At 35.7% G+C, this 8,073-nt stretch overlaps 1 long non-coding RNA gene across 1 annotated transcript; it reads left to right on the top strand.

The window, feature by feature from the left end:
- The first annotated feature begins 931 nt into the window (after positions 1–931).
- On the top strand, positions 932–7,130 carry LOC121398573. Its single transcript, XR_005964398.1, has 3 exons — positions 932–1,057; positions 1,511–1,584; positions 6,052–7,130. It is a non-coding gene; the product is annotated as an uncharacterized LOC121398573 (long non-coding RNA).
- The last annotated feature ends 943 nt before the right edge of the window (positions 7,131–8,073 follow it).

Raw genomic sequence — 8,073 nt, 5'->3', positions numbered from 1 at the left:
CTGTCTCCGCATTATAGTTTTTTTCATTGCTGATCTGTAATGGGCCTGGGTCCCCGCTGCTGCACACAGGGTCTGCTTCTTCTGTAGTCACGCCTCTAAATGTGGATTTTAATAAAGCAGCATTGCACCTGCACATGCATCTGACATAGGTTTCACTGTACACTTAATGCTAATGCTATGATTGACCTTGTTTGCATCAGTGCCAGGGAGATACCTATTCCAATAAGAAAAACAGGTGACGTAACATGTGTGTGATTTACCAAATTTTTATTGCCATTGGTGAATCATGTGTAATTATGGAGCATGATATTTAGTGGGTGCCAAGAATGGCATCAGAAATCAAGGGAAAATATTGCAATGCAGGAAGACAAATTATTATTATTTTTTTATAATTTGGCACTTTGCCACTGCTTTTGTAAGAAATAGCCATTTTGGGTATGACATTTACTTTTTTTCCCCCATCTTACTTTTAGGCAAATCCTGATTCTGTGTGGCAACCTAGGTGATGCTTTATCTGGGAACTCTGTTGCTCAGGGGTTCCAAATACAGCCAGAACAAGAAGGAAATCAGATGGCACTCACACATGCAAAATGTGCTGAATAATTTTGGTTTCAGGGGATATACTCCCTTTCTCATGTGTTTTCACAAAAGTAAAATGGAAACAGGTATAAATAGGTAATGTAGGAAGAAACTCCACACCCCTCAATTAACAACCAACATTTGCAAAGTACATACCCCCAATGATAAACAATTAAGTACCTGCCTGTGACATTCACCAAATTATTAGCAATGCGGTATACAATTGTAAAATCTTCCATGTGTATCCCATAGTGGCTGTGAACATAAGAAAATGATTTGAATCAGAATCTGTAACGTCACTTCCATATAGTGAAAAGGTAGCCATACCTTTTTTTCAATAGAAACAAGAGGAGCCTGGAGGAGAGAGAGAGATGAAGATAAAAGCAACCTGGGACAGATGACAAAGTAACCTGGGAGCAAAATGGTTGCAGGAACCATCAGATGACTCAGAGTGAGATGCAATAATGGCCTTCTAATGGTAACAATGTAAACTGTGTAAATCATCTGTAATTGTAAATAGTGTACATATTGTTTTAGTGCAGTTGTTGTACTGTAACAATCCATTTATTTATTATTCAATATGTTCATTTTGTTATACACTTATTGGTGTGGATTATTTGTATGCTTGCTCAAAAGAACCATAAACCCTAGTAAGAGGGGGAATATTATTATTAATATATCAAAATAGTATCACCACTGCCAAATAATTAATGAGAACATTAGTTACTCTTTAGGTCTGAATCCATCGTACTTAAAATAGTTGCCCTATATTCTAAATTAATCTTTCCCTGTAAAATGTTTTTTCTGCTTTAATATGATAATCCTAGAAATAATTTACAAGGGGACTTTTGATCTTTAGATCTGTGGGCATTTTATAATATCACGATGCTGCCTTTTATCATAAAGTCATTTAACCTTTTTTCATGTAAAGATCAAAATCGGCGCAGTCTGCATTGCAGCATCATTAATCTTATTCCTTTGGGAGAGTCTGTCTGCAAGTCATATGTAAGTAATCTCATAAAATATCTGTGTGAAAGTTCCTACTTTAAGCTCTTAAAATAAAAACATTTTAAGAGCTTAAAAATGTTCATAAATTGTGAATATAAATATTTTTTTTCAGACCATTATATTTATATAATTGTTTATATAATTGTTTCCATTATATTCTGCCTTAGGGTTCAGGGTTGTGTTTTACTGTATTTGGTGTCATTGTTTTTTTTAATTCAACATTCTGCATTTTCTTACGCTTGACCCACATTCAAAATACAGTGGGGGGGGGGTTGAAACCGGGGCAGGGGGTGGGGCCTAATGCAGCTGTTTCGGTCGGCCTGGACCCCTCCCCAGTCCAACACTGGTTGTATTTGTAACTCACAAAAACTTAGTTGTGGTTAAAAATACACATAAATGCAATATATGCATTTTATGTGCTCAGCATGCATTTGTAAACATGTTAAAAAAATGCCTGTGTATAAGTGCAATATAGCTACATATGTGAATTGCCATATGATTTTGCTGATTTTTCAGCTTGCGTGGCATGGACAGTTTGTGACATGCTTTATTAGGTCATTGATTTCTCCCATATTTATATGTTTTTGACTAATCAACATTGATGTGATTGCACCATTACCTGATTGACCAAACTCAGTGCAGTCAACTTTTTGAATAGGTGGCAAAATATTTCTGGGTTTGTGACGTCACTGGATGTGATGTGCACATGTGCAACATTCCTGTAGCTGAAACCGCACTTCGCTCCGCTGACATCACTGAAGTGTTTGCTCATGCACATGCCGGATTTTGTGCCACAAATCACTAGATATTGTGTTGGGCAGAAATTGGGGGAATGCATCAGAGTGATGGGCGACCAGGGACAGAGCCGGAAGTCTGGTAACTCCAGATAAAATCGAAGGGAGTTGATAGCTCTGTAAACTGTTAATTGTAAGCACCCATGTATGTGTAAAAGAGCATACAGAAATCAAATGCACTCTGTAAAAATCTGTGTGTCTGACCATGTAAAGTCTCTATGGTGAACCTTTCACTTCCAGTGAACAGGCCCCTTTGCCCCCTCATACAACCACATTTCTTTTACATAGTCCAACCCCCCCCCCCCTAACTGTGCTTAGAACTGTAGAGCTGTAGTCCTGGTGGCCTACAATATGAAGATTTATTACAGGTATTGATTATATTATACAGAATGCTTTAGCCATGTCTTTTTCCAGATAAGGAATCTTTCCATAATTTGGATCACCATCTGCTAAACTTAATTTAAACATAAAATAAACCCTAAATGATTGTTTTACCATCAAGTACAAGGTACAGTTTTATGACAGAAAAAATTTAAATCAATTCTAAATAGTAAAATTTGCTTTGCTTAAAATGGAGTCTGTCGAAGATGACCTTCCCATAATTCATAGCTTTCTGGATAATGGGTTTCCAGATAAGGCATCCCATTCTGTACTGTTTAGTAACAGCCCTTTTAAGGACATGTTTATTATGCCTTGTTTATGTTTATTGCTATGCAGCACTGCTGGCGCTAGAGGGCACCCTCTATAGCAATCCAGAGAGTATCCTAGAGAGTATCCTAAGATTCTATGGTTATGACACTTTCCACGTGGAGCTGGCTAGGCAGTTCTACAACCTGTTGAATAAAGCCTACAACCAAAGCCTTCTGTGTGTGTGTGTGTGCGTCAAGATTCTACACATTCCTGTATTGGTAAATACGGATTTTGTATCTGTATTTCAAGAACATAGGACTATGGTTCTCTCTTTTTTTCTCAGTTTTGCAAAAAGTCATTCGCTGAGTAATTTGTGTGTTGTAACAAATCAGTCTGTGACTAATTGGTAACCTTATACATTTTGAAGTTCCTATAGCACCTCTGAAGTGGGAACTTGGTGTGACAAAGCCAAATATAAATGATCTTCAAAATTATATCTTAGTGCTGAATTAGCCCTATGATAATGATAATTTAGTGAATTTGGATAAAACACTGGCAATAAACTTGGTTTAAAGGATGCATAATATATACTGCTGTACAATCCCCCAACAATTTCACACTTATACAGTACAGCATTTCTACTGAATGGATAGATGGAGCAAGAATAGAAAAGCCAACAAAGGGTTAAAACTACATTAGAACCATATATTAATAATGCATGTGTGGCGATGAAACAAGATGCATAATTTATATAAACACAATAGAAATAGCTCAATCTTTGAGCAGGCTGAACTTTTGGGGTTTACTCATCATCTTGTGTGAATCCCTTAATCTAAATCTAGTATAATTAGTTTTCTGCTCCCAGCAGCAAAAGCAAAGGCTTAAATCAATTAAATTGTTAACTTTAACATGTCTCAGGATACTGGCAATTGAGAAGTTGCTGCCATAACAATGTTACTTTTCAGAAGGGAAACAGAGAGGGTTTCAAATTTGTGTTCTTAATTAAGTCCCAAGGCATTTTCAGCATCACTGCAGAAATTGTTTTTGGAAGAAATAGTGGGATGGTATTTTAACTATGAGTTATGGCAATGTTTGTGTTCACTGGAGCATGCTCATGGGCTCCCAGATAAAATGCACATGGGTGCTGTTTGATGTAGAAGTAGCTCTGCTGTAATTCTGTTGTTTATGTCTGCTAACATATATCACTAGCTAGACAATAGGCCACATCAAATAACTTGAGGCTAATTTCTGAGAAACACCAGCAATAAATTATGTTTTGTCTGCTGTGTTACAACTGAAAGAGATACTGTGATTCCACTGGTTAATCATGTTGTGGACTAAAAAGCATTTGCAGAGATGCTAATAATGTACACGTATGTGGCCTAATAGTAGCAGCAGCAGCTTTACTAGGTACAACACTTTTCACAACTTTAAGCATTAAAATAATATACAGTACATACCCTATAGGGGGCATATTTATAGTACCTTAAGAATTGTGGTCAGGCAAGGAGCTTACAGTTTCTTTATCACAAACACTATGGACAGTTTTATCCATATTCAATTCTCAATTACGGGGCTCAGATACTAGACATATAACTTTTTGAAAGTTTATGAAAACTTTGAATATGAAGTTTTCTGAAAAGGTTATACATGTTCACCAAATAATTTTCTCCATTGGTTATACTTTTTTTGTCATTAGTGTAATTTTTATCACAAGCTAATTAATGTGTCTGCATGTTTTGGGAAGAAACCCACACAAGCCCTTGCTTTCATTGCATAGAGTAGATTCATTGTAAGAAATCTCAGATCTGCTGAGGGAAACATACATTAGGTGCCTCTTTCGAATTACTTACATTGCTGCAATTACTAGTAGCTGTGCATGAAGGGGATGTGGCAGTTCTGCAGGAGCGGATAGCATAAATTTAGACAGACAGTTAGGGGCACATTTACTAATCGAAATTGAGATTTTTCCCACAACCCATGAAAAATTTGCAGTCTTCCTATTTTTATAAAAAGCTCTAAAAATTCAAGATTTATAAAGTGAAAAAAACATTAAAGACTTTCATGCCAAACTTCACCAAGTAAAAGTTGCGAGGTGCTATAGAATTCAATAGGAGTTGCGCAGATCCTATTGGACGATTTTAAACCAATCAAAATTTTAAAAGTTTTCTGATTTTTTTAACTACAAATTCTCCAAAAACTAGAATTTTTAGAGTTTTTTTGGTATTCAAATTTTTTTCTGGATCTTCCATCACTTTTTTTCTGTACTTTTTATAATCATATTTATTTAATAAATTCAATGACAATAGTGGTTTAAGAGTTTGGGGGGCTCATTTATAAACTTTGCACATCGCAGAATGATTCACACAGTGAATATATTTGCCCTGCGCATGGTTATATTTATAAGAGGAATAAGAATGTGCAAACAGAATTGCGAATTTTTTAAAATATGGCAAACATTGCAAATTGAGAATATTTATGCACATATTTACGCCAACGACTTTGGTGGCGGAGAATATATTCGCAAATTTAAACTGCTGATTTCGCGCACAACACCCTCGCACAGATGCCGCACTAAAGCAAACACCCTCATTTGCGAGCCATCTGGAAAAATATTTTGTAATGTGAATTCTCAAAAAACAGAAAGATGGGCACTGCAGTTCAATATGTTAGCATTCCAATACAACCATTTGCAAATAAATATGCGCTTCACAAACTTTTATAAACCCTTTTATAAACTCCTGTGAGTTTAGTTGTTGTTTCAAAAACCTCTAAAATCCAACCTTCAATAAATAAGCCTTCACGGTAGTAGATATTAGAGTAAGCATCTGTGCATATACCATGAGTTAGGTAGAGAAAGAGGTATGCTGTGAAGTTATTCTACTGAGCTAATTGATTCAACATTGCTAGAGATCCATAAAGGTGGTCATTTTTCCCCATAACTGCTAGTCTATTATATTATCGATAATTTGAGTTCTGCTATGTTTAAGTCTTGCCTTGTTTGAAAATCCTGACATTTTTTACTCCTGTTTTCTTGCAGGATCCTACCTTGCCATACTTATTTCAGCAGTCTCAGTGGAGTACTGGGGACCTTGAGCCTGGGTGCAAAACCTGCTCCTCTGGCAGTTACACCACTGTGCAGCGTGTGTAGAGCCAACAGATTTATTCCTGGCTAACACTTGATATTGTTGGATTTCCCAGATGCAAGTGCTTTTTATTTTAATAGGTAACATAAAAAACAAGACATACCATAGGAAGGGAAATGGTCAGCATGTTGATGTTAGTGCAAATAACAAGTGCTACAATACATGCTCCTAATAGGTAGTTGAGAAATTTCTCATGTTCACATTCATAAAACCTACAGATAAGTCAAAAGGCTCCAGATGATATTGGCTATAGTTTTTACATGTTTGAGTGGTTAGGAACACCCCAATAGGACAGGGGCTGATGGGAATGTAGACCTAAATGTGTAAAGGGTACAATGATGGTATTGTAAAAAAAATATAATATAAGTAATGTTCTGTAATTATATTCCTGCATGCAACATTTAGAGATTTCCAAAGCTGAATCTGGTAAACAGCATTGCTTTAGTCACCAGAATATATAAATGTATTAGAGAGACAAAAAAAAATCTGCACTGACTATGAAAATTTCAAGCCAAGTACTTGATATAGGAAGAATGGAGAAGTTTTACATACACTTAAATCAATACATAATGGGTACTAAAAGAAATTCCAATATTTAATGATTTGGAGTACTTACTTCACCATGTTCCCAAAATGTTTTTATAATGCAATTAATTCTATTGATCTCAAATTCTTTTCCTGTCTTCAAAAAAAGAAAACAGAATAAACATAGTGCTGGACAAATATTTTAAGGTCAGAATCCACTGTCGCCTTCTGACTGTTTATTTGCTGAAAACATGTTCTAACTTCTCTAAAAGATCATTGGAATTTCCACTGCTTTACTGCCCCCTTTCACAACTGCTGATTGTAACACAATAGTGTCACTATAATGCTAGGTGCTTTCCATCAAATCTACTTGCAGAGTAATACCGTAATTATTCTTCACTCCTTTACTTAAAGGAATTGTTCAGTATAAAAATAAAAACTGGTTAAATAGATAGCCTGTACAAAATAAAAAAAATGTCAATATAGTTAGTTAGACAAAAATGGAATGTATAAAGGCTGGAGTGACTGGATGTCTAACATAACAGAACAGAACACTACTTCCTGCTTTGCAGCTCTCTTGGTTTCCACTGATTCGTTACCAGGCAGCAACCAATCAGTGACTTGAGAGGGGGGGCACATGGGTTAAAACAGTTGCCTTTGAATCTGAGCTGCATGTTAAGGATCATTGCAAACTCACTGAACAGTAAAGTCCCATGTGGCCCCTCTCATAGTCGCTGACTAACTCAGAGTTAGAGAGCTAAAAAGCAGGAACTTGTGTTCTGTTATGTTTGACATCCGGTCACTCCAGCCTTTATAGATTAGGTTAACTAAATTAGAAACATTTTTTATTTTACACAGTCTAGCTATTTGCCCAGTTTTTATTTTACACTGAATTGTTCCTTTAAAATCCAACTTGTACATAATTTAAAAGAAAAGAAAGAAATTCTTTTCTGGAAAAATATTACACTGCTGAAAAACAAATGTTTAAGTTAAATGTAAATTTTAATCCTATATGGCTGTTTTACCTCCAAAACAACAGGAAACCTGAGAGCCTCACTGCATTTAAAATTATTGGAGAGCACAACTTTCCTTTGTATGTATATATATACTATACATACACACACATACATACTTCAAAAAAGACCAGCAAACACCGAGATATTATGCAAAAAGTTCAACATAATGTTTCGGTCCCGGCTCGGACCATTCTCAAGGCAACCATGCTTATGACACAAACAAATATACATACCCACAACAGACCAATTAATAGGAAGTGACTGCTGCAGTAAAGCAAGTGCAAAGTGATGTAAAGTGATCAAGTGCTTTTATAAAGTTCACATAAATGCAACCCATTGTATAAAATATATGTTATTAATTATAAATGATCATAA

The sequence above is a fragment of the Xenopus laevis genome, chromosome 1S, assembly GCF_017654675.1.
Source record: "Xenopus laevis strain J_2021 chromosome 1S, Xenopus_laevis_v10.1, whole genome shotgun sequence".
In the NCBI taxonomy this organism is placed as follows: Eukaryota; Metazoa; Chordata; class Amphibia; order Anura; family Pipidae; genus Xenopus; species Xenopus laevis.
The sequence above is the reverse complement of the archived record's forward strand: the minus strand, read 5'-3'. Positions and strand labels throughout refer to the sequence as shown.